The sequence below is a fragment of the Lissotriton vulgaris genome, chromosome 8 (genome assembly GCF_964263255.1).
Source record: "Lissotriton vulgaris chromosome 8, aLisVul1.2, whole genome shotgun sequence".
Classification (NCBI taxonomy): Eukaryota; Metazoa; Chordata; class Amphibia; order Caudata; family Salamandridae; genus Lissotriton; species Lissotriton vulgaris.
Window position 1 is genome coordinate 1356700164 of NC_141696.1, and position 27532 is coordinate 1356727695.

At 45.8% G+C, this 27532-nt stretch overlaps 2 protein-coding genes across 3 annotated transcripts in view; one reads left to right on the top strand and one right to left on the bottom strand.

Moving 5' to 3' along the window:
- Positions 1-19220, bottom strand: part of ANKRD49 (ankyrin repeat domain 49) — a 49116-nt gene extending 29896 nt beyond the window's left edge. The window contains exon 1 of one of the 2 annotated variants that reach the window (XM_086935306.1): positions 18915-19130. The gene's annotated coding sequence lies outside the window, so the exon portion shown is untranslated. Of the gene's footprint in view, positions 1-18909 lie in introns of both variants that reach the window. The other variant, XM_086935307.1, reaches the window with a different exon arrangement.
- The window catches only part of MRE11 (MRE11 double strand break repair nuclease), a 468980-nt gene continuing 460644 nt past the window's right edge, over positions 19197-27532 (top strand). Inside the window, exon 1 of the mRNA XM_086935305.1 lies at positions 19197-19331. The gene's annotated coding sequence lies outside the window, so the exon portion shown is untranslated. The remainder of the gene's footprint in view (positions 19332-27532) is intronic.

Genomic DNA, 27532 nt, shown 5'->3' on the forward strand with positions numbered 1-27532 from the left:
TCCACATGTTGCAATGCTTACCAACAACCAGTATCTCAGTCTTCTTAGCATTCAGCTGAAGACAGTTGGCTGTCATCCAGCCGGCCACCGCCAGGAAACCCGCTCTGAACCTGGGGGCATCAAGGTCGGACTTCCCACTCAAAACAACCGCCAGCTGCGTATCGTCAGCGTAGGAGACGATGGTCATGTCCCACTGCTTGGCGACCGCAGCCAGCGGGTGTACATAAAGGTTGAAAAGAGTGGGACTTAAAGCCGATCCCTGAGGCACACCCAGTTCTAACAGATAAGGTTTAGACTCAAAAGGCGGAGTGGAGAACCGGAATGAACAATCAATCAAGAAAGACTGGAACCATTTTAGTGCCTGGCCAGAGACACCAGCTTCTCTTAGACGTTGCAACAAGATCAAATGCGAGACCGCGTCGAACGCAGCACTGAGATCAAGTAGCACCAGTGCCGCTGTATGACCGGAATCGAGCATGGCCCGCAGGTGTTCCGTCATTGCAAGAAGGGCAGTCTCAGTGCTGTGGCCGGCACGAAAACCATTCTGTGAAGGGTCTAGAATGTTTGCCCCTTGGAGATGCTCAGAGAGGAGAACATTAACATGAGCCTCTGCTACTTCCGCAGCCCAAGGAAGGAGTGAGATCGGGCGATAGTTTTCCAACTTAAGGGGATCCTGTGTAGGCTTTTTGAGAATAGGGGTGACCACCGCCTGCTTCCATTTAATCGGGACTGAACCAGGAGGACAGAGACAGGTTGATTAAATGACGCACTAAAGGGAGACAGAGGGTCGGTAGTTCTCTGAATTGCGCCGGTCTGAGAGGATCAGCCGGAGAACCCAATTTTACCTTAGTGGCTAGCCTATCAAACTCCTCCTCTGACATGGCAGGGAGGGAAGAAAGAGCCCCAAAAGTGTTGACACTGAGCTTCGGAATCTCACAAGGAGAAGGAGTATTGGTAAAAGAGCGATAAATCGCCTGAACCTTCTCAAAGAAGAAAGCCGCTAGGTCTTCACAGTGAGACACCGAGCAGATTTCGCTGCGGGAGCTCTTTTGGCCGTCAGATCTTTAAGAACCTTAAAGATCAGCTTCGCGGGGTTAGGGCTGCTCTTAAAATCTTGAGAGTAGTAGGCTGCACGGGCCCTGCATATAGCTCTATGGTAACTTTTAACCTTAGAGAGATACACTCTTTTTTCCCCTGCCTCATATGACTTGCGCCAGTTTCTTCCTGCTTGTTTACAGGCTTTCTTTAGTAACAAAAGAGTATCATCGTACCATGGACTAGGTTCCAGAGAACGAACTCTACTCCAGGTAGCAGGAGTCAAAGAATCAAGGGCCCCCGTGATCCAATCACAAAGGAGATCATACCCCGATTCGACATCAGTGAGCTGACCCGGAGGGTTTTTCTCAAGCAGACGATGGAAGGCTTCTAACTTAAGTTTTTTCCAAGGGTGCTTTAGGACAACTCTATCTAGAGGTTTAAAAGGCAAATCCTTGATCGTAGTGTGCATTTTCACAAGGAAGTGGTCGGACCATGCCACTGGACTTGGCTGCAGCACCTTTACCCTAGTCAGGTTCATAAAGATAGGATCTAATATGTGTCCGCCCACATGCGTGGGATGAATAACCAGCTGACGAAGCTGTAGTGCCTCCAGGTCTGCAAGAGTGTTACTAATAGTTGAATTCTGGCAGTGATCAAAATGGAGATTGAGGTCTCCGATTTCACAGCCCTCCACATTCTGTATCTTCCAGATACACGGGTAACAGGACTTAACAATCACGGCGATCCCCCCTCCTCTGGAGTTATGATTGTGGGTATAGATAGAATATTCTGGAGGTTCAGCAAGATTTACTAAAGCCGTGGCATCGTCCTGTAGCCAAGTTTCCGTCATGAAGAAAATATCCAGAGACTCCTCCGTGATAAGGTCATGGATCTCGGAATGATGCTTGGGCAGAGACCTAACATTAAGGTTCCAGATGACAAGATCTTTAGGGGTAGAGGAGATGGTGTGGGGAGCTACAGTCAGGGGAGAGTCAATAGAGTCAGCAAAAGTTACAATAGGGGCTTGGTTGATAAGTGAAAAATTCTGACACGCACACTGGAAAGGACCGGAGAGAGGATCTATAGAGTCAACAGCACAGTGTGGAAGCATATGCCGGACACTCAGCAGTTCCTTCCTTGAATACATACCTCCACTAGGCGAAGGAGAGACCGAGTCCTCCCTAGCGCTCAGCGCCTCCTTATCGCGGACGGGCGCAGATGGGCAGGACTCTGGCTCGACTCCGGCGAGATTACGGCGCGCCCGTTGCGCGTCACCGCTGCGCGTCTCCATAGCAGGATTAAGTAGGGAGCTCGTGTGCCCAACTGAGCACTAGAGCGCTAAACAGTATGGCCGCAAACGTCCCAAGCTACCCCCAAAATGGCCCACAAACGTGAGGAACAGCTACTGACCCGCCCAAACAGCGGTGGTAATGACCGAATTAGAGTGCAGGTAAGCGCTATGGTGCAATATAAAAACAAGGGCTAAGAAAGCAAATTAGAACCAAAATACACAAAACGGGAATAATGATTTTAAAAAAGCGCGAGCGCCTTCAGAGCACTACTAGCTACAGCGCTATGAGCTTAAGCGCAGCGTAATGCAGATAAGCCTTATCCAAGGCCGACCTGTCAACAGAACTCGCCTTAAGTAGGGAGCTCGTGTGCCCAACTGAGCACTAGAGCGCTAAACAGTATGGCCGCAAACGTCCCCAACTAGCCCCAAAATGGCCGACAAAGGTGAGGAACAGCTACTGAACCGCCCAAACAGCGGTGGTAATGACCGAATTAGAGTGCCGGTAAGCGCTATGGTGCAATATAAAAACAAGGGCTAAGAAAGCAAATTAGAACCAAAATACACAAAATAGGTATGTTGTTACATCTTTACCCTAAACGCTGTCTCGAATGACTGTCAGGTCCGTATGCTGAAGTATTCTATATCCGGTTCTTATTATTTTTTAGATTACCGGTTGTTGGTATCGATATTTTCAGCCGTCTTACCGCAATTTATATAGGTGCTGGCTCCATACATGATGAGGTACAAAAGACTATTTTAACTGATGTTTATATATTTTCCTATTTGACCTCTGAGTAATTATGGTACTTGTATTTAGGAGCAGCTCCAGTACCTCTGCCCTATACAACACTATGGTCGAGTTATAACATCTCTAGATTTGCAGCATTACAATTGAGGTAACATTATTCCCTTCATACTGTGTTAATTTTCCCTTGTTCGTAAAACACCCGCATAAATTTAAGAAGTGTTTTTAACCTAATTCAATCATGCATTTGGCTGTTTGTACACAATGTTTTGTTCCAAACATATCAACCGGAAGAGTGATTTCTCCATACTTTATGTATATACAAAACAGGCTATCATGTATAAATTTTGTTGGTTATGACTTTCTGACTGGGCTGTTTGAAAGTTTCTCACAAATGTATGATATGATATAGTACTATTATCTCTGTACCTTGAAGTTAAAAGCATATTCAGTAGGTTATGTTTAATACATTCCTTTAATCAAATATTCATTTCCATGATCTCTCTCCAGTCAGTAAATGATTGCTGATTTATCTTTATAAATTGTGTATACAGTTTTTGTTACCATGAAATACTTATGTGCTTTCACTATAAACAGAGAGGTTAAACAATTTTTAAATATGATATTCTCATCATGCTAATCAAGGTTGAACAACATTTGATTTTTTTGTGTATTACAATGTTTTTGTTTCTGTCATTAGTGCTTTTTTGTTGCTTCGTTGTGTCACAAAGGTGTAGTAAATTTGTAAATATATAATAGATTTGTAACTGTAAATATTTATATTTCAGATTACATTTGGTCCTATACAGTTCATAATTGACATCAGTCCTGAAGATGGTCTCAGAAAGTGTTATCTAGGAGACCGAAACGTCGACCTCCATCTTATCCTTGCTTTGTCTTATTTACTTTGACTTGGGATAGGTGTTTTTAGGTTCTGTTGAGTCACTTATGAATTTATTTTTTTGTGTACCTGCAGACCTAATCACTTTTGTATCATTTTCATCTGTATATGAAATCATTTACCTTTTTATTCTTTGATAAACTCTATTTTTCTAATACACCTTTGTGTTTGTTGTTTATATGTGGTCTATGTGTCTTGACCAAATAGAGGCTATATATACAATCAAGTACCTATTTTTTTTATGAATTGATTGCTTGTAAGGATCATTAATTTATCCTTTAAAATCAGTCCGAACTACCAATTGTTATTTAAACAAACTCCCTTGAAGGCATCTATACCTCTCTATCTAATCACCCAAGCCCTCAAGGGTATTTTGGGTTGCTCACTCTTTGTTGATCTTCAGGAGTGTGATCGCCATTTGCCCATCAAAGGCAGCTTCGCCTTTGAAGCGTGCCTTTTGGGCTAACACCTTCAGTGGCTTCCTGCAAGGGGGAAGAAAACACATTCCTCTGTAGCAAGCTGCTATTTTTCCAGAGCCTGGGAGTCCCTCACACTACTCCCCAGGAGGACAGAAGGCTATCTGGTGGGCAGCAATTGTGCAACCTTTCATACAAACCTCATGTTAACAAAGTCACAGCAAGATGCTTCAGCGTACTGAAGGTCCTTCGGAAGGTACTAGACCTTCTTCCCATGGACTCCAGAAAGACCATTGTCCATGCCCTAGTAACCCCCGATCTGGACTATGGGAACGCCTTGCTACTGGGTTTGAGCAAGAAGGGTATCCACCAACTCCAGTGTGCTCAGAATGCCGCTGCGCGCCTTGTGTTCAAGCTTCCTCGAAGAGCCTCAGGGAGATTGGCCTTGTCTAAACTCCACTGGCACCCCATCAAGGAGCAAATTAAATTCAAGGCCTTATGCTTTGCCCACCGTATAGCCCATGGCACCGGTCCAGGTTATCTGCACTGCCTACTCACTATACATCGGCCCACCAGGAACCTAAGATCTTCTGGTACGATATTGTTCAAAATCCCTAAGATCACTAGAGCCAAGATGGGTGGTTCCTCGTTCAGATACCTGGCTGCCAAGGGCTGGAACGAACTCCCTCTCGAGATGCGTATGGAACCCCCTGAAATTAGATTTCGAGGAAAACTGAAAACTTTCCTCTTCCCCCGCATCTAATCTCCTCGCCTTCCCTTGCCCATGTCCGTCCTACCTGTGTTTATCCCTCTGAGCTCCTTTGCGGTTTTCAGCCCGGGGACACTCTGTTTTTGAGTAACCAGGCGCTTTATAAATGGTTTCTATTCTATTCTATTCTATTCTAAGGCCACTGGGAAACCTGGGCTAAAAAGTGTCAACTTTCTAAAAGTTGCATTTCAAAAGTAACATTAAATAAGTCTTTGAAATCAAGTTAATGCCACAATAATTTGATAACTTGAAATATCCATTTTAATAGTCCCATTCAAAAGTTAGCCGGACTGTGAGGTCAGTCAGTAATTCTATGTTAGCCAACAGGGCTACTAACTTTTCCACAGCAAAAAGGGGACAATTTGGAAGTTTGCTGTTAGGGCATATTAAAAGCATATGTCCTACTTAATACTATACAGCTCCATCCAGCATACATGGCTCATTGCTCCACCCTCTCTTTTGTGTCAGTGGGTCATGTGAGGGGTGTGGGAGCGTGCAGTTGGACTATTGCCTGGTGCACTTCAATGCTCCAAATCTAATTTCCTCATATCAGACATTATATTTGCTCCACCTGATCATAAGCTTTCGGCGATCCCCTACCAACTTCCATGGTCAGACCATTTCGCTTGTCACTTTACTTGGCTGATCCCTTCATGTTGGCCATCGCCGTTCTCTCTGCTTCACAGCCACTCTTGAGAGAGCTTGGCTCAAACTTTCTTTACTTACTCCTACCCAGATTCTTACCTGCCCCCTCGCATCCTCGGCTGCTAACAATGCTAACTCCAGGATCAAGGACTCGCTTAACAAGATTATTCCTCTAAAATCTACTAGTAGCCGTCTTCCCATTCCCCCGATATACCCAAGACTTAAGAAATATAACAACAACAAAAAAAAAAAACATGGGGCAGGAGGAGAAAAAAGACAATATTTAGAGATTTGCAGTCAGATTACTCTGTGTGAACATGCCACAGCTGCCAAAAGATTCTATGAGCCTACAGCAAAGAGGTTCCTGCTGCTGGACCTCTATTTTGTTAAAGGAAATCTTTAAAATGATAATTTCATTTATCAACCCTTCGTGCACTAACTTTCCATACAACCTACCCAATCTCTCTGACTCCCCGTCTTCCTTCTTTTATTCTTAACTTTGTCCCTTGTGATCGTAAAGTTCAGCTTCTGTTGATCATTCTAGCTCTTGGTTAGACCTATGCCCCACCTCAGCTTTCTTCTTCCTGCTCCAACGTTAGCCCAGCACTAACAGAACTCTTATCTAGCAATAACTAAATACACAGTTATGCAAGCATGGAAACAAGCTTAATGGTTCATATTTCGTAAAAAGCCTACGGCAGGTCCTTTTTGCCTTAATAACTCCCTATTTCTCTTCCCCCTTTGCCAATGAAAATTCTCGAAATGTCATTAATGCTTTGCTTTCAAAGTTTTAAAGTCCATCAAACTATTGGCCCCTCTCAATATGAGTCTCCGTGGCTCCCAACACTGAGTAAGCCTTGGTTTCAATCTCAGATGATCTTCAATTATTAGTAAATCATGGCGGATCTGCCACCTTGATCCAATTAGAGTTGTCTGTACCATTCGACTGAGCCTTCCACATCATTCTATTATCTTCATGGCACAACCTTGGTGTTCAGGGGAAAACACTCACTTGGATAGCAGACTGTCTCAAGGATCACTTCCATGCCATCCACCTTCCCACCCTTATTGCAGTACTGACCGGTTCTCGGAAACTTAAGTCACAGAAGTTCAGTGAAACCCTTTCTGGTAACATTTCTGGGCTCTACAAGCTATCCACACAGAGCCGAGGGCCATAGGAAATTTAACTCTGGAAAAAAAAACCTTTCGCTTGTGACAAATACAATGAGGCAGTTTTGAGGATTTTTTTCTTCTTGGAGTTTGGGTAAAAAACAAAGGAGTTATGGGGAGGCAGATTCCTCGGGTGGAGGGCAACCTAAGGACCGAGTTAAGGAAGATGGATCTGGAGTAATTATATTACCAGTAAGTAATCAATAAATTAAATCCTGGCTCTTTAAGAGAGGACACAAGGCCACAGCCACCTTTAAATGTCAAATGTCAAAAGCTTTTATATAGCGCAACAATTCACCAAAAAGGTCTCAGGGCGCTTGGCAGAGAAACGGTAATTAACCATTGCAGGGAGCAAAAAGTGGGTGAGAGGGAGATTACTTAGGAAAGAGACATGTTTTCAGGCTCCTGCAGAACGCTAGATGGTTAGAGACAGCCAGTGGGAAGGCAATGTATTCCTTAGCTGCGGTGCCAGATAGGAGAAAGCCCTGCATCCATTTCTGGAGGTACGCGACTTAGGTTGAACAAGAAAGGACTTCGTACTTGAACGTAAAGTTCTGGATGGTTTATACCACGCCAATTTATTTGCCAGGTAGGTGGGGCCTGTACCATAGAGGAGTTTGTGGGTGAGACTTAGGATTTTAAACTGACATCTTTGCCGCAATGGGAGCCAGTGTAGTTTTTTTTTTTTAGGCTAGGTACAGAGGCAGACCTTGGTGGTAATACCAGTACCAACCGGGCTGCCGCATTCTGTAATATTTGGAGTTTAGTAAACAAGTTGCTTTTTAAATCAATTTTTGTAAAGGTGCGAGATTCTCTTTTGCATACAGGCATTACCACACTTAAAATGGCCAGTATTGTGCCAAATTGATGGACTGCTCCTTCAACTTAGGCGTGGTTAGAGGCATTTCATTCTTTTATTTTGTATGCCATATGTTTTTTTCGGTTTCTTTTTTTGCCTCTTTGTACAGACATGCAAAAGCCTTTTCATTGTGTGCATTTAAAAAAGGGGAAAGAAGCATCTGGGACTGAAGGACTGCTTTGTATGGGTTTAGATCATTGACCGTTTCCATGCTTTTCAGTCTCCGGCTCATATAAGGATGCGCTTATTTAAAATGAAAAATGGAGTCGGAGATTACTTTGGCTGCAATTGTTGTTGTTGTACGGAGTCATAGCACTAAACCTTGTCTGATTAGTGGGCGCACGTATGTGGTTGTGGATGCAATGTGAACATTGTGGAAAGAGTTGAGTGCACAGGGTGATTCTAGTTTGATAACAGTAAGCTCAACTCATTTTATTAATAATCAGAATTTGTCAAATGGTCTTGCAAATAGTGGGACATAATGCTTAGTTACACATTCACACTTCTTACAACCATTGACTTTCACTATGTACACTTGCTGCAATGGGTCGCAGCCGAAACCATTTTCTGCAAGCTGTGTCTCACTCCTAAATGTCCAGAAGGAAGGAACACTCATGCAACACATATCTTATGCCTTCAGCCATAAATGATTATAACCAACAGTTGGAAGGGTATAGAAAATGTTCATGTCATCGGTTCTTACTAAAAATTTGTAGGACAGATGCAATATCTTCCCCCAACATATTGCCCCAGGAGGAAAGTGAAATACTACACTGTTTAGTCTAACAGCATGGTGCACAGAGCGGGGAGATTTTGTGAGCGATGTTAGCACTGTAGTTCTTTATTATAACTAAGTAGCCTATGGACAACTCTAAAATCAGCGAAGAAAACAGGCATGTAATATTGCATTGCTCGGAGGTCGTCCATAAAGAAGGAGAATGGGGCAGGGTGGCAGGGAAAGGTAGCTAAAAAGAACAGACGTTAGTATCTATCTGATGGCACTGTTGTCATGGAAAGGTAGTAGCCCTCTCCTAGCCACCGCCCCGACTTAGTACATAATCCTGAATCCAGTATTTGAGATGACCTTTCTTTTTTGTTCAGCTTAAATCAAACAACGGATAGTAACATTTATGACACCTTCAGTCAACAGCGCTTTCGTTCATACAAAACATCAGAAGTAAAATGACAAGGCACAGAAAGAAACAAATTATTTAATGGAATTATGGGATTTCTGCCATTCCCATGGAATCAGACACCAAGAACATATTGGGATGCTAGTTAGTAAAGGGTATCTGACTATAGATTTATATGAACTTGCCTGGTTTTCGCCAAAATTTCAAGTGATGCACCAGTTCAAGTGACAGGCTGTGCTGACACCATCTGTCTCTGTACTACCCTGTTCTTTAAAATATGTAGGGCAGGGCTATCCCGCAGAGTCAGAGATTGGGTTTTCACGGATGTACCATGTTGATGCGGGAGGACAGCAGATCCCTAGTAGCGTGGAAGGATGCTCCCCTCTTCCACATTGGGAGTTATTAGAATTTTTATCTTTGCTGACAGTCGCACCAAACTAAGAGCAGACTGAGGCTTTGCAGACCCATCAGTACCCTTGATGGTAGAGGCATCATGTGCACAAATGAAGTAGATTGAAATGCCTCTAGCAATTGCTCCAGAATGGACAAGAGATGAGGACATAAGGCTCATGTCCACAGATGAGTCTGGAAAATGGTGTGGAGTTAAGTGGTGCAGGACATCTTTATAAGTAATTTCTTTTAATGAAATTAGGCATAACCAGTACACAGTGCAATTGACTATGATAACCCTCTGATGACCAAACCGTCATTAAAGATCAGGTTATAGCAAAAATCTCACATATGTTTTTATGTTTCTCCTAACCAGAATTACAAAGACGAAGGAATTCAGGCATATGTACACGTAGGTAGGTTAAAGGTAAGGATTTAGGAAGAGCAACACAAAGGTAAATACCAAATATAGCAAAACGATGGTGACTACTCTTCATGTAGCTCAGCTTCTACAGAAAATGATGCCCCTGCAATATCTAGCTTTGCAACATCACCTTGTCGACACAAACACTCCGGAACCAGGGTGTATGAAGACGAAGTACACTATAAATCAGGTATTTGTTAAGCACGAACGAATCACCCCTAAGGGTCTCAAGACGCTGGGAGCCATTTTGAGATTAAGTGAGCTATTGCCCATAGTTGCATGGTGCTACTGCTGGCAGCGGGGATCGGACGGTGAGCCCCGGAGTCAGCTGCTCTGGCCGCTGCAGCACACCTCTCCCTGCTGTGCCACATCTTTCACTCACAACTTTCCTTAGGAGGGTTGTTCCTGCTAACCTTTGCATAAAAACAAATAATTTCTCCTTAGGGACCACTGGGCTTAGCAGGACATTTCACTGTAGCAGAGACCCCAAGGTCTGTATCTCTTTTTAGGTTTCGGCTGGAGTGGGCTGCGCACATGTGCAGTCTCGCTGGCGAGATTTAATGATTTGGAAGGCTTTCAGTAAAGGGCTTTAAGCCTCGCCCCTCTTTCCCATTGGCCGGCGTCACCGTTTATGCTAAATGGTGGCCAGCCATTGGGAAAGAGGTTTTTGTGACGTATACTTTTCTCTTTTACAGACGGCCCACTTGGAGGGGCTCGTCTGCCTTCCTTCGGCTGTGAAAGGTTTCTTATCTTTATCGGTCCATGTTTAAACACATGGCCCCATAAAGATAAGAAACCTTTTACTTCAGAAGGAAAGCAGGCGAGCCCGTCCAAGTGGGCCGTCTGTAAAAGAGAAAAGTATACGCCATAACCGCGGCTGCTAAAATTGCTTCCTGGTTTTCACTCTACTAGGTTGGAAGGTACTTGCATCACTATACTTGGGTAGTGTCTGACCCCGGAGTTAATAAAGTTGCCATACCTCACCTGCTTGAATCCTATAATATTTAATTGCCACTTTTTTTAGTCTGACAATTGGAATGGAAAAGTTCTTGTACCATCGTTCACAGTCCGTGCCGGCAACTCATGGGTTAAGCGAGTCTGTAGAAATGCGCTTGGATTCCTGTCTCTGGACATCCTATCTTGTCACAGACTGCATTTCCTAGAGGGAGACGCTCGGTACGACCTACAGTGATTAGGGTGTGTGAGAGACGGGTATTGTGTGTACAGTCATGTGCGTATCTGTGTGTGTTGTGGGCGCTAAAAGAAGGGGAAAGGTCAGTGCCAGTTGATGGGGTGACTGCCGTCCCACTTTTATATTTGTTTACAGATTGCATCACTACCCGTGGGACCACTGTCCACATAATAGTAGCTTTGTGGTTGTAGCGCTGGCTCCCAGCTCGAGTGTTTGATTTTGTTCAAGGAAGAGCTGGTCATCTGCCCACGTTGTGAGATACTCTCCTGCAGGATGTTTTAGTAGTGGGAACAGTCTGGTCATGTTTGTCTGAGCTTGCTGTCTGGATAACGCAGTTATGTGTAAAATGAAGTTACTGTGGTGCGTTGGGACAGCCTTTCTTCCTCGTATTCACTCACTTGATATATGTTCAGTTCTTTCACCTATTTTTATTTGGGGGAGGGGAGTGGAGAATAATTAGTGTGAGTCAGAGTGTTGGAAAGAGGAGATTAAAACAAGCATTTGCAATGCAATAGGTCTCGCATTAGGAAAGTTTGAGCTATTGGTCTTGTAAATGACAATTTTTGTATTTATGTGTTGGTTTTGAAAATAGCTAAATTATTAACTTTGTCATTTACAATGCCAATAGTTATAACTTTCGCAAATGTGACACCTATAACCTGTGGTTATGCTGAGTGATGCTGTGGTGGTGCGGAGTGGTGCTGTGGTGGTGCTGAGTGGTGCTGTGGTGGTGCTGAGTGGTGCTGTGGTGGTGCTGAGTGGTGCTGTGGTGGTGCTGAGTGGTGCTGAGTGGTGCTGAGTGGTGCTGTGGTGGTGCTGAGTGGTGCTGAGTGGTGCTGAGTGGTGCTGTGGTGGTGCTGAGTGGTGCTGTGGTGGTGCTGAGTGGTGCTGTGGTGGTGCTGAGTGGTGCTGTGGTGGTTCTGAGTGGTGCTGAGTGGTGCTGTGGTGGTGCTGTGGTGGTGCTGTGGTGGTGCTGTGGTGGTGCTGTGGTGGTGCTGAGTGGTGGTGCTGAGTGGTGGTGCTGAGTGGTGCTGAATGATAATGTGGTGGTGCTGAGTGATAATGTGGTGGTGCTGAGTGGTGCTGTGGTGGTGCTGAGTGGTGCTGGGGTGGCGCTGAGTGATGCTGGGGTGGCGCTGAGTGATGCTGGGGTGGCGCTGAGTGATGCTGGGGTGGCGCTGAGTGATGCTGGAGTGGCGCTGAGTGATGCTGGAGTGGTGCTGTGGTGGTGCCGAGTGATGCTGTGGTGGCACTGAGTGGTGCTGTGGTGGTGCTGAGTGGTGCTGTGGTGGTGCTGTGGTGGTGCTGAGTGGTGCTGTGGTGGTGCTGAGTGGTGCTGTGGTGGTGTTGGGGTGGCGCTGAGTGATGCTGGGGTGGTGCTGAGTGGTACTGTGGTGGTGCTGAGTGATGGTGTGGTGGTGCCGAGTGGTGCTGTGGTGGTGCTGAGTGATAATGTGGTCGTGCTGAGTGATAATGTGGTGGTGCTGAGTGATGCTGGGGTAGCGCTGAGTGGTGCTGTGGTGGTGCGGAGTGATGCTGGGGTGGCGCTGAGTGGTGCTGTGGTGGTGCTGAGTGGTGCTGGGGTGGCGCTGAGTGGTGCTGAGTGATGCTGGGGTGGTGCTGTGGTGGTGCTGAGTGATGCTGTGGTGGTGCTGAGTGATGCTTTGGTGGTGACGAGTGATGCTGGGGTGGCGCCTAACAGAGGGCAGAAGGGCACAAAAAACGAGTCTAATAGAGGGCATTAGGGCAGAAAAACAAGGGAAAAACGAGTCTAACAGAGGGCAGAAAGGCACAAACTAGGTAGAAGAGGTTGCTGGCGGGGTGATGAATCTCCCACAGCAAATAATCAAACCAAGACAGTGTCTGTTAACAAGGAGGGGGTCAATTAGGAAGAATTGCGGGTTCAAATATGAACAAACAAGTAACTGACAGGCTTCTGAAACATCCAGAGAGGAAAGAACTGGTTAAAACAATGGGAGGGTGGACAGTCCCTGATCGGATGTAGCCTTCTGTAAAAGGGGGCTCTGCAATTAAAAACGGACGACCAAGCGAACGCGATCACTGCGTCCTGTAACATAATGAATGATATTGGATGAGACTAAAGACCTCTGTGTCGTGGAACTCAATTTAAGGCAGAGGGAGGTTGAAAAGCAATCTGCGGGCTGCTGCAGCCATCCAAGAGCTAATGTAGTCAGCGTGTGGAGCACAGTGAGCTCATCACAGGGACTGATGAGTGAAAACATTATGGAATGATTGGGAGGACTGACTTGCATTGTTAAGAACAGCCAGAGAAAGGACTGGCCTGAGTACAGAGAAAGTGCCTTAGAAACAAAAAGAATTATGGTCAGCTGTTACAGCATTATCTTAAAGATCACTGCCTGAAGCATCAAGTGCTGCTGAGACTGAAGACTTGTTTTGCTGACCAGTCAAATGACTAAAACGATAGTACTATGTGGCAAGCTCCAACCACCACCTGTCGATCACAGAAAATGAAGATACCAGGAGCAGAAGGGAAGAGCTCAAAATAGCACCTGGTGAACAGCTGTGCTTTGCAGATCTACATCTTTGAGACTGGCATGATGCTTTGTGTGCTGATTTCAATGCTGCAGAGATTGGAGTGACCTGGCATGGATGCTCTTAGGCAGTCAAGTCGACCAAGAAGGTAGAATCGCATCTTGAAGCCATACAAGCCTATTTCCCTTTTGTGGGACATCACACTGCCTTCTTTGCTTGTTGTAGAGTACTGTGGGATTGTTTAATTGACTAGAACAGTACCCAGGCAGCAGTAAAGTTGTGGTGTATGGACAGTGAGACAACTTGAAAAAAGGATCCTGACCTTTTTTGTCAGACTCCCTGCCACCAAAACAGAAAAGCAAACACCTGTCCACCAAGAAGACTGCAAGACTCTTGCTGATTTTCCAGGGCTGGCCGATATGCATCCTCCCAAATTTATGGTGCAGGTAGAAAGGACTATGAACAACAGCTATATAATTAAGGTTCCCTGTTTTCGTTTTTTACAGATTTTTGACAGTTAGAAACAGACAGAAGAACATTTTTTTTCCTGTATTTATTTTTAGATGTGGTTAAAAGCGGAAATGTAATTCTTTCTTGAGCGATTCTAAATGCTGTCAGTCATGACTGCCAGGCTAATAGCTGTGCGTAATGGCAGGTAAGGGGTTAAAGAAAGAATAGCATTTTAGTAAAGCAGCTGAAACAGAAGCAGATATGCACAACCTTGATACTAAAATGTTCATGTTTTCATAGAAGTGCATTAATTTATCATCTGTGGGTGTTTTTATCATTGGAACCTATCAGACGTTCAAACATAAATGCACATTTATCAGTTACATAAATGTGGAAATATACCAGTTTTAACTTAATTTATTCACAAAACAAAAATAAATATGGATATGTACAGATAACAATTCCCAAAAACTCAATATGGGTAAATACAGATAGAAATACCCCCCAAAAACACCATAAAACAGGGAGACAATATAGAATCAGATGCAGCGAACTAGTAGTTGTCTCATGTTGCGGACTTGTCCAAAAATTGCTCTAAACCACTCGAATAGCAGACACCATTTGATTCACTTTCTGCCATTTTGCTTTCCTTCTTGTGCCTTTATTTTACATAGTCTGTTCTGTTCTCTCGCTTTTGACATTTCAGTCTCACTCTTGTGCTTAGCACTGTTAAGTGAGGATTCATAAATGTTTAGTTAAGCATCTGATAACTCTTGCACCTTTTCCAAGGTCCTTTTTAGGTCGAAACTGGGCAGTGCACGCACTGCTACGAGGCATGCAGCAGTGGAGTATGCTTTGAAGCCCCACCCACTTTCCACCCATATTTTTAATTGGCTTGTGTCATTGTCCTTTGTAAACACTGGCTTCCGAGTCGTTATTAGGCATTTTAGTCCCTCCTCGGTCCCGCCGTGTCTGTATTTGTAACCTCTCACAGTGACTAGCCCTCTTGCTTCTGTAGCGACAGAATAGATCTTATTGAGTCTGTAAGCGCTATTTCCTTTAATTAGTTTCTCTTACTGCAGGCACGACCAGCTTTCCTCGCCATGCCCGCTTTCACTTTCGAGCAGGACCAGACAATGGATGGCTGCTTCTTTGAAGTGAAATAGTTCTTGCATTTACAAGAGTTTGAGCTATTGCCATTGTAAATGTCAATAGCTTAAACTCTAGTAAATGCGAAACCTATAGCATTGCCAATACTTGTTTGTTTCTCTCATAAGAAAGCTCTGCAGCTGCTAATCTGAGTTTCGGTTTCTGTCATGTGTACTCTCATTTGAAGCAATTGCTTGATTTGATGAATAAACCTATTCAGACTTGGGAAGATGTGTGGGTACTTGTGTCACATCTTAGACAATTTGAAGCTCTGGCTGGGAGCTGCCTTCAATTGCCTGAGGAAGGAAGAGAACTAGGCTAAGCTCCATATGACGACCCCAGGTTTCAAAGGTAATTTCCAGGGGAATTGAGGAGGGCCACAGCCTGGCACTCTGCCCTCCGACAAAGACAGACAGCATTAGCATATTTCAATTTGATAAATATTAAGTCTGTGCTTGTTTTTTGTGCTTTAGAGATTCTCAGGAAATGTGAAGTGTTGTCTTTTGGGTAGGAAACGACGGGTCAGTTTGGCTTGTGTAACTGGTGCGGGGAAGGGAGGGTTGTATTCCAAGGACACTGGAGAGCATAAATGCAATTAAAGGTAAGGACAGATTAGTAGAAGTAGAGTAAAAAAATGGAAGTTAGGCATGAGTGTCAGGAACCTAGTGCAGACCCTATATGGTTGAATTTGTATGCAACAAAGGTTGACTGATTCAGCCATCCAGGGGTTACTGTGAGGTTCATAGCTTTAAATAGAAAATTCCCAAAGCAAAGAGCTCAGTGAGCATGAGTGTGGGGTAATTCCAGCCTCCCTCCTCAACATCTGTACACTTTTCCTTTCTACTCTAGATGAGTTGCAGCAGAAAGCTGGCAGACACCTCTATATTCCTATGAATACAAAAAAAGAGGAGAAAAGGGAGGCTAGCTAATCAAAAGCCTTGGAGCCCCGAGCAAAAAGGAATCCTGTCATGCTATGTACCAGCAGTATGGAAACGGCATGAGCAAGTTCTTGTAGACATAGTGGATGGGACTCACTAATGAAGACAGACAGAAGTCCTTTCAAGAGGAATGATTTTTTGAGTTATAAATCTTAAACAACTGAAAGAGAAAAAAGTGAAGGATCCGAGAAATTAGATAACGAACAATGGCCGACTTTCCTAAAATGATACGAGGAAGCAAAAACGAGAACGCATGAGTCGCAAATACGTGGAATGAAGGACTTATGCCCCCCTACTGCCTCGCCTCCGCTATTTCCGCAAATCACCACTGAGAAATCTGAATCTGAAGAAGAAGATATATTGGATGCTTTGAATTTCCAGGGAGTCAGGACACTGGCCAGTACAAGAAAACATCAGACAAAAAGATGTATTTATATGTTTTTATTTTATGAGTTTTATATAGCTCTAGCCAGAAGCGCGGGTATTGGAGCGCTTTACAGCATTTATAGTGCCCTATAGCGCTGTTTACCTGTCCGGGAAGGCACGGCTGAGGTAGAGGTCTTTTAGGAGTTTTTTTTTTATTTTACAAAGGACGGGATAGTCCTAATTTCTGCTGGGATGGTGTTCCAGATTCTGGGTGCGTTTACGGAGAAGGAACATGCAGCGGTTTTCTGTTTGCGTGTTTTCATAGGAATGAGCAGAAGGGAGTTGGAACTCCTGAGGTTCCTAGTCTGGCCGGCCATTTTGAGTTTGGAGGCCAGGTATTCAGGTTTTCCTGTGTGGAGGGCTTAGTGTGCGAGACAGGCAGTTCTGAAGCTGGCACGCATTTCTATTGGGAGCCATTTAAGATCTTTGAGTGCAGGTGCAATGTGCTCAAATCGCCTGAGTCCGGTGACGATTCTGGATGCTATGTTTAGAGTTGTTTTGAGGGGGGCTAGGTGGGATTTCGCTGTACCGGAAAAGATAGCAATTCCGTAGTCGAGTCTGGATAACACCAGGGATTGGGTGGCTTGTTTGAGGTCCTCAGGCAGGATGAAGGGTTTCGTTTTGTTGAAAAGCTTCAGGTTAAAGAAGTCACTCTTTGCGGAGTTCTTGATGTGACTGACCATGTCAAGTTTGGGGTCTAGGGTAAATCCTAATGATTCAGCAAGACCATTGACTGAGAGTGGCCAGCAGCGAAGCTTTAGAAGATGGCACATATCGCAGACAATGAGAGGCTGATTTGATCGCCCTAAGGACCGGATCTAGACTCTGTGTCTGATGGCTCCCTGCTAGTCCCTTAATCCACCACATTTTAAATCCTTCTATTACCTGGGTTAGTCTTGGATCCACTGAGAGTTAGTTAGCTAGGAGATCATTAATGAATGCCTGCGAGGCATCACACACACATTCTTCTAGTGACATTACCAAAAACGAACCCAAGAGGATTTTCCAGAAGCTCTCCTTCACTTTGGTCTTGCTTGGTGGAAGAATGACCAACCATGTCCAAAGGGTTCCCCAACATCAGTGAGAACCCCGTGACAGTCTGTGAGGAATTGCAGACTGTGTATGAATGGTATAAAGCTAATAGGGCAGATGTGGATCAGTTGTTGAGATTAGTGGTGCTAAGCGAGCAGATGTCAATTGATGGAAAGAGGAGATCGGTCACCATATGCACCTACTAATGATGTATTGGCTGCTGCTAAAAAGGGGTTGGGTGCTGTGCTGGAAAGATGTCCGGTCAAGCACGAATGGACAAAGATTTAAAAAAAACAAAAAACAAAGAAGAGTCTCTTCCAGATTACTTAGAAATACTATAGAAAGCTGTATGTGCAGCTTTGTGTAGGGATTGTTGTCGAAAGTCGAGGAACAGTTGAGCACTGTAGGCATTAGGTGGTAAACGAAAGGGTTTGCAGAGATGGTCACAGTTGCGAATCATGATTGTGCGGCACGAGACGAGAGGAAAAATGATTCAAACGAATATAAAAGTATGACTTCGCCGATGCAATTGTTAAAACAGACGGTAAAAGGGAGGGCAAGGGGACTGATAAAAGATGTGCTCGTGGTGGGGTGAGGAAGACAGGAAGAAAGCAAGGAAAAAGAGATGTTTCAATTGTGGTCACCTATGACATTTTAAACCCGATTGCCTGCTGCCAACTTCTAAAGTTTGTGACCGATAGCAAACCCATTTCATGCCTCATAGATGCTGGAGTCAGTTGGCCAGTGTTAAAAACCTTCAAATTCCCTTGTCAGTCTCTCTCCCTTCAAACGCATCGCTGATGTAATTAATATTTCCAACAATATGTTTCCCCAATCCTATCACATCCACGTCCCGGTTTCTGGAAATGGAGACGGTAGTCACCCACCCGAAAAGCAGTACCCTTTGGGTAGATCTCTTATCCAGCAGAGCCAAGTACTCTGATGGGAAGTAACACACTAAATTCGAGGGCAACACCCATCAGGGAACTCACACAGGTGCTCATACAGGAAACAGGCTGGCAATACCTGTCAGAACTTAAGCCTGACAACGCCCCCTCTGACAGGCACGCTGACACCTTCTGGCATTTAATATGTGTAATATGTTCAGTGCTCTTCCGACCGCATCCCCCACACCCACCCCCTCCCCCGTAAAACGCGATAAAGGGTCCTTGAATCTCCCATAGTCCACCCCCATTCATTTGCCATGTGGTGAAATGGGGCTCCATGCTTCTTTATTTGTGATCTAAACCTAGACGCCAACTGATACATAGTGTTTCCGCCTGCCAGCTAGAAATCTGCACAATAAAAAAATTGTTCTGCGTCCATCTCCCCGCTAACCTTAACCTCCCCTCCTGGCGACCAACAGCTTATGGCCATCCTTGCGCGCCCTCGTCCCCAGTCTGTCAAGGAGGGCTTCCGTCACTAACCTTACCATGCTGTGTCCTCGCCTGTGTTGCGTCTGAAGGCTGCCCTCGCCTTATCCAGGAGGCGCAGCTCCCTCCGCCGGTGCCCGAGGCCGTGCAGGCTGTTCGCCGTTCCCTTCAACACCACACAAGACCGCGGGGGTCACTGTCTGCGCAGAGCCTGGAGTAGCGGCTCGCGTGCGACACGCCGATCCTTTGTGGTGCGTTCTTTTCCGGGGTATGAGGGCGGTTTCTTCCGGGAAGCGTGAGATTACTTTTCCGGGGCGGGTTATGTTTCCCTATGACATGTTCCACGGGGTAGAAGTGGAACTCTCAAACTCTCCCTCTGTCTGCCAATCATTATAACGCAGCATCCCGGTTGACTGTTGCCCAGTCGAAAGCAAAAGCACGGGAAATAGAAGTTTTAGATCCCCGGGAGGCGGGAGGTAAGGAACGTGTTCGAAAATATCCTGCCAGATTCGGGAGTGCTGGCATGTGTGCAACTGCAAAATGCGTACACCTAAAACGGACGCGAGGCTGAGCAAATATGCTCTCAGATTTGAACCAGGCATGATAGAGTTATGTGAGGAGTTCACGTGAACACCCAAATGAGTCTTATAGGGGTTTATATGCCCTTTCAGTAGCTACGCCATGGCATTTTTAATCGAATGTTAAGATTTTACAGATATTTTGCTCTGATCCATGAGGGAAGGGTGTGGCTTAAGTTCTGTTAATAAAAGTTAATAACATTATTCTAGGGCCTGCCTTATAAACGGATTGCGCACAAAACAAAGAAATCATCTGTCTACTCACATTCCGAATTCCCAAAATCAGGACTGGCAGATTTATAGATATTTGTAATAAGTATTGTGGAATTCTACGTTTCAAACTTCATAGTTAAAGAAATCATCTGTAGACATAGTGGTTGACGATGGAAAGTAAACAGTTTTTTTGACAGAACATTTTTTTCTTTTGGATGTGCCAATAAATAAATGTGGACAACATTTGCGTTGAATGTATCCCCTTTAAATTGTGCACTACAACTGTCTTAGATTTTCTTGAGAAATCACGAAGAAATCGTTTTTTTTTCTGAAAATGTAGGAGTACTCACACAGGAGCAAATGTACATTTTTTGTGGCGACTCGACTGTGGGGTTAGGGAGAGGGGGTTCTCTGAATTTAACCTCTTATGTCCATCACCAACTCCCACACACCTGCGATGCCTTAATAATCACTTTCCAGCTTTGTATAACTCTGCTCAAGTCGTTGGTAATGTCACAGTGCATCACATTAAAGTATACATAAATACAATGTATCAGTTTCAGCCGATACCCCATTCACGTAGAAAATAGAACTAGGCGTAAACTCTCACAAAAGCCTGAGATTGCACGTATCTTTGTTTCAAAGGTTATAGTGGTGACTTAAACATCAGGCTTTTAAGAAAATGACTGTCTTCGAGCTACATGTTAGTAGCTCTCCTTCATGCAGCCTAGCCTACTAATATAGAAGCTTTCGCTTGGTTCAATTAATATATATATATATCAATCAAAATTTGAAAGCATGTACTCAAGATGAAAATGTGTCTGTTTTCAGAACTCAAAAGCTGATGTTTGACGAAAAATAGTTGTGTTTTCAAAATGTTTTTAAAGCTATTATAGAGTCGGGGAGGTTTATTACTCCTATTATTACCTTAGTGCCAGGGGAATTGCAACTAAAGCTTTTATTTATTAACCATGTACAATCATCTCAAATTGTCAAACATTTTTTTTATATTTGTGCTGGAAACCTTGCCTCTTGCACTGATGTGATCACTGCTGACAATCTTGAATGGGGTAATCACTATTACATCACTAATATTAGTAGCGCCCGTTTCAGCGGCTTGAGACCCGCATAGGTGAGTAGCGCGCTATACAAATTCCGTGATTGATTGATTGATAGCACGGGAGGATTTCCATTGACCATAAGTAGCTCTTATTACAGAAACGGGTTGAGACCCCTGCTCTAAAACTAGGATGGATTGTGTTTTCCTTTCTGACAACCCCTCAGACAACTGTAACTTTTGCTGGGTGACAGCCTTCTTCAAGAAGTGCGGACTGAGGGAGGGGGGGATGGGCAGTCTACACATCTCCTTTATGTAGGTGATAAAAGGGACTATGGGCCACATGTATGAAGCCTTTTGAGTTTGCAAATGGGCTGATTCGCAGAATCGGCCCATTTGCAAACTCAAAAATTGGCATTTCACATGTATCAAACCCAAATTGTGATTTGGTAACCTGTTCCCGAATCGCAAATTGTGCTTTGTGAGTCGGTATGGGGAAGGGGCATGTTTAGGGCATCCCTTCCTAATACTGAATCGCATCAGTATGTATGAATGTTGTGTAACAAATGCGATCGCAAAACATTTGCATTTTATCACCTTCTCCAAGTAGGTTGTAACCCATTCGCAAATAGGAAGGGGTCCCCAAAGAATGTTTGTAAAAGCATTTTTTAAGAGCACGCAGTGGTCCCTTGGACCCCTACCTGCTCATAAAAAATGAAAGGATAACTTTTCTTTTTTTTCTAATCGCAACCCGTTTTCCTTTAAGGAAAACAGGCTGCTTTACAAAAAAAGATTGTTTTAAAAGTAATCACAGACATGGTGGTCTGAGATTACCTAATTGCGATTCTCAGGAAATCGCAAATAGGTAATCACAATTTCCAAATTTGATACATGTGGCCCTTTATACTTGTCCACATTCATTGTTACTGTGTATCTTCTCAGAGGGCACATACTGACTTGCATGAACTGGTCCGCTCCATTAGGATGAACAGTAAGATGTCACCCCATTGATACACACATGGATGGTCACTCAGTCATGCATGTAGCAACTGCATTTTTGCCGGATGACATTTTGGGTCAAAGATTGCTGTAGTTCTTCATTACAATGCCGGTCGGAGTACCATTCCCACTAACTCACGGATACCTTCCTCAAAATTCCTAAAGCCAGACTTGTTCTTTTCTGATTACATAATAAGAATGTTCACTCCATTATGGGCACCTGGCAAAACACAGCAGCAGTTAAGGGTGAGAAGAGAACTGGGAGGTACAAGAGCTACTTTAACAATATCGTACTGATATTAAAAATGAAACATTGTATGAAGTAAGAGTTGAAGTTTGTACAAAATATGTAAGGTTACCAGTAAGAACCAGAAGCAACTAGTTTCACGTTGTCTCTCTCTTTCTCTCAACTTGTTCCTCCTTTATCCCTCACTTTCTCTCCTCTGTCCTCTCTCTCTCCGTATTTACCTAGCTAGGATACAGTATAGTGTAGCCATGTTAGACCTGACATCATTGGCTTGAGTCTCTCCTCCATTTTTTCTGTTTGCCTCTACTGTTTTACGATGTTTTGCTGGTATATGCTTTGGGCGCCGTGTCACTGCTGATCAGTGCCATAGCGCAAGTGCTCCCTATGTTAAAATGATGTATCTATTGTATCCCTGTTTGGCTTATTTGGTTTACTGTCAGTCCCTAGTCTAGTGCACCAGGAGTGCCGGGGCTTGTAAATGCAAATGCCGCTCGTGGGCTTGCAGCACGTGTTGTGCCACCCACAGGAGCGGCCTTGTAAAAGAATGTCTACGGGTCGGTCATTGCGAGACCCACGTGCAGTCTTGCACTGTCACGTCGGCTGCGCAGGTATACCTACTTGCCAGCCCCTCCAACCTCCCCTTAACTTCATGTTAGTCACCCCTATGGTAGGCCCATGGGCAGGGTGCATTGTAAGTGTAAGGTAGGACAAGCCTGACCAAGTTGGCATGTCCTGATAGTGAAGTGCCGCCATCTTAGTGCTTCACTATTGCGAGGTAGCCTGCTCTCCGTTGGATAGAATGGGCCGCCGGGATTGTTAACGCTATGATCCTAGCTGGCTCGGGGAGCATGGTGCAATGTCGAGTTTGGTATCCCTGAACTCGGGGTTTAATTACGCATCCGTTGGTATGGATGGTTTTTGGACTCTGGGTTCGAAAATAGCACTTTTAGAAAGTGTCTATTTTCTTGTCTAACCATATCTGGTCTCTGCTGGTCTTACGTGTGTGTGACAGGAGCTGGGTGGCTCCAAGAGGTCTGGATGAGTCAGTGTGGGATGAGTGGGACATTACGTTGAGAGTAGGGGGAGAGTAGTTGTTGTTAGCCTGCCTTGCCTGATACAATGCTGACTCCACCTCCTGCCAAGCGACTGATGGCTCTGTACCTGCCATGGACGATCCTAGCCCCACCTCCTGCCAGGAGGGCGATAGCTCTGCTCCTGCCGGTATCAATGCTGGCTCCACCTCCTGCGGGGCGTCTGAGGACCCGGCCCGGCTCAATGAATAGGCCAGGTGCTACTGCCTAGCTCCACCCACCACAGACCCAGGATGTTGGGAAATCCCCGGCATAGACAAAGGGATCAAAGACGAAAAGGGGTATAAGAGGAGGACCCCTGAACTAGGAAATCAGATCACTTCTGACAAGGAACCCTGTAACCAAGGACAAGAAGCCTGTTGATCTAAAGGACTGCCTACCCCTTCTGCCAGTGTGCTGTTGTTGGGGGAATCCTGCAGTGCTTCTTTATTTTTGCCAAGGAACCAGGAGAGAGGAACTTTGTGTGTACTCTCACGCTTGCAAGAAAATCTCCAAGGACTGGAAGAGTGCCAGTCTCCTGCCGAAGTCACAGGGCTAAAGGACTTCACCTGCTACAAAGTGCTATCGGCTGGAAGTGTGAATCCAGCACCTCTGAAAGAACCAGCAACCACGACGATCGGACGCTGGGCCCAACCGACGCCAGCAGCAACGCCAGTGAGTAGGAGTACGGCTCTAACTCCAGAGGACCTCGTGTCTGCCCCGCTGCTGATCGCATCAACCGTGTGCCCTTCGACGCCGTGAGCGCTGCTCACTCTGTGCAACTGCATCATCGACAACGCCTGCTGAGGCCAGATCGACACCGAAGACGCGACGCCGGATTGCTCGACGCCGCTGATCATCGTGTGCTTCATTTTCCTAAGGTACTGTGTTGTTGGGGGGTCTGTGTGACTCCAGGCCCGACGTAGCGCTCCTCGCGGTCGACGCCGAACCTGTGGATTATCTTTGCCCCGGCGTTGTGTAGCTCCCGTGTGAGTTACCCTGTTGCTAAGAACTGTGTTTCCAAGAAGAAGATTTGCTTGATACTAAAAGACTTTTGTGCTACAGAAGAAACTACCTTTGAACTATCCTTTTTCCTTCCCGAACGTATTTATTCCGATTGTGTACAGTTTTGTCGTTATTTGGTCTTGTGCTAAGTCTTATATAAAAATACTTATTTTTATAATACTACTGTGTCGTGTCCATTTGTAGTGCATTCACTTTATTACTGTATGTGGTCATAATTGCTTAACACACAGCCTCTGAGATAAGCCTGTTCTGCTCTGCCAAGCTACCAAGGGGGTGAGCAGGGGTTATCGAAGGGTGTGATCCCCTTGCCCTGACTAGAGAAGGAGTGTCCCTATTTGTCAGAAGTGTATACCTCTGCCAACTAGAGACAGCCGGTTCTAACATTGGATGCAGCGGTGAGGATTTGGACCTTGCATTTATGACCCATGTACAGTGATTAGTGTGCGCTACGTAGTGAAAGCAGACCATAACGCAGTCACAATCTGATTCGGAAGGATCCTATTTTTGTTCTCCGCTTTCCTGAAACTTGATTTTCTGAACACTGCCAGTTTTAACCATGAGTGACAACGGAGTCACTGCCCCTGCTATCGTTGTTGTGGAAGAGTTCGAGAGGAGTAAGCTAAAGAAATACAAGAAAGATGAGCTGAAACACTTTTGCAACCAGTTTGAAGTTCCTACCACCGGCCTCTCGAGAAAAGATGATTTTTATAAAGCATTGCAGGCCTGGTGGGAGTCCAGAAATCCCTCTGATGTGGTGGTTGTACCCACAGAGGAAGGGGATGAGGAGGTGCCAGTGAATGGACCTGTGCCCTCTCCCGGAAGCAGTGTTTCCTCCAAAGGTCTTTCCCCTGAAGAAAGAGAAGAAAGGGCGAAAGAGCGAGCTTACAACATGGAGATGGCAAGGCTAAAGATAAATGGGCAGTTGGAGTTAGAAAATGCAAGAGGTAGAAGGGAAGCTGATTTAGAGATCAAAAAGTTGGAGTTTGAGCGAGAGAAGTTAGCTTTGGAGCGTGAAGCCAGGTTGAGGGAACTGGATATCCAAGCTAAAAAGCTAGAGTTGAATCCCTCTGGTGGCAGCATTCCATCCGAGCCTGCAGAAAGTAAGTTTTACTTCCCGAAAGATGTGATCAAAGATTACAATAAGAATGAAGATATTGGTCAGTGGTTTAAAGCATATGAGTTAGCATTGTTGGCCCACCAGGTCCCTGAGAAGAATTGGGGAGCGGGGTTGTGGGGTCGCTTTGTGAATGAGGGAAGAGATACCCTGTTAGACATGCCTGTTGCGGATAGGATGTCGTATGCTCATATGAAGGATGCTTTAATGTTGCGATATGGTTTAACCCCCGAGCAGTACAGACAAGCTTTTAGAGAATGTAAGAAGTTGCCTGGTACGACGTGGGTTGAATATGTGTCTTATTTTTGCAGAGCCATGGATGGTTGGGTAAAGGGCAGCAAAGTGGAAAGTTATGAAGCTCTCTATGATTTGTTTGCGTGGGAGCACTTGTCTAATAACTGTTTTCCAGAGCTGCGCCAGCACCTGATTGATAGCAAGATATCTAACCCTAGAAAACTTGCTGAGGAGGCGGACCGCTGGGTCAGTACCAGGGTCCACAAGGGTCCAGTGGGAGACTCAGCCAAAGGTGGGCAGGGTCCCCAGCAGAAGAGTGGGGGGGACAAGGGTAAACAGAAGGAGTCTCAGAAAGGGCCCCAAAGTAATACCCAAGGGAACCAAGGGAAGGGTTCCCAGCCTCCCCCTGAGAAGAAGCCAGGGGTCCCGACGGGTAAACCTGTTCATAGGGGCCCCCTAACCTGCTACGGTTGTGGGCAGGTGGGACACCGGTATTACGACCCCCAGTGTCCCATGAAGAAATCGAATGCACCGCCGAGTGCACCCCCCCGTCAGTTGGCGAGTGTAGCCCTGGGAGGGGAGGAGATGGTTGTCCATGGTGGGAGGGGTCCCGCAGAGATGTCCCTGGTCTCGCTAGGAGACATGCAAATGGTCCCTCCACCCCCTATGCCTAGTAACACTAGTAAATATAGGCAGTGGGTGACCATTAATGGCCATAGAGTGGAAGCTCTCAGAGACACCGGAGCGAGTGTGACAGCTGTCAAGTGCCACTTGGTGTCCAGAGAGCAGGTGGTTCCCCACGCATTCTACCCCGTGATAGCTTCCGACAACTCCCAGAAAGAGTGTGAGGTGGCTCAGGTTTCCTTTGAATGGGGGGGAGTTTCAGGTACTCTTCAGGTTGCTGTGAGGCCCGCCATGCCTGTCGATTGTCTCCTGGGCAATGATTTAGAAGACTCCCCTTGGGCGAAGGTGGAGAGAGAGGCGCACTTGAAAATGTTGGGTGTGCCAGAGTGGGTGTGTGCAACCACTCGATCGATGACAGCGAGCAAGGGTGTTGATGGGGTCCCGGAGCCTGAAAGTACGGCCCAGGACCCAGCTGTGAAGAGAAGAGGCAGGAGGCGCGGGAAACCGGCCGCCGTAGTTCCCGTGGTCCAGGAGGAGGTAGACCCTGAGGGGGATGCCCGGGAGCCCACAGGGGAACAAATTGCCGAACTGGGAGACCTGCCCGAGCTGACCCATTGGCAGCAGGATGGTGGTCCCTCCAGGGAGGAATTCTGTGCGGAACAGAAGGTGTGCCCTTCTCTTGTGGGCATGAGGCAGCAGGCCTCAGCCCAATCCTCAGGTGATCAGTCAGGGTCACATTTTGTGTACTGGGAGAATGACCTCCTGTATAGCGAGCCTAAGGCTGCTGAGCCTGGGTCAGCCCGTGTGCTGGTGGTACCCCAGCGCTTTAGAGCCTTCCTACTGGGTTTTGCTCATGACGTTCCGTTACCTGGACATCTGGGGCAGGACAAGACCTATGACAGGCTTGTCACCCATTTTTATTGGCCTCTGATGCGAAGGGATGTAGACATCCATTGCAAGACTTGTCACACTTGCCAGGCAAGTGGGAAAAGCGGAAGGAAGCAGAAGGCTCCCCTCCAACCTTTTCCAGTGGTCAGTACCCCCTTTGCCCGGGTGGGTATCGACATTGTTGGGCCCCTGGACCCCAAGACAGCCCTGGGCAACAGGTTCATCCTGGTCTTGGTGGACCATGCCACGCGGTACCCGGAAGCCATCCCTCTCAGAACAGTGACGCCCCCCGTGGTGGGACGGGCCCTGATGGGTGTTTTCTCCCGCATGGGGTTCCCCAGAGAGGTGGTGTCAGACCGGGGCACCAACTTCATTTCGAAGTATATGAAGTCTCTGTGGAAGGAGTGTGGGGTAACCTACAAGTTCACCACTCCTTACCACCCTCAAGGAAATGGACTGGTTGAGAGATTCAACCAGACCCTTAAAGGCATGATCATGGGTCTTGAAGAACCAATGAGGCGGAAATGGGACGTCCTCTTGCCATGCCTGTTGTTTGCTTACGGAGAGGTGCCGCAAAAGTCTCTAGGGTTCAGCCCCTTTGAGCTCTTATACGGTCACCCGGTAAGA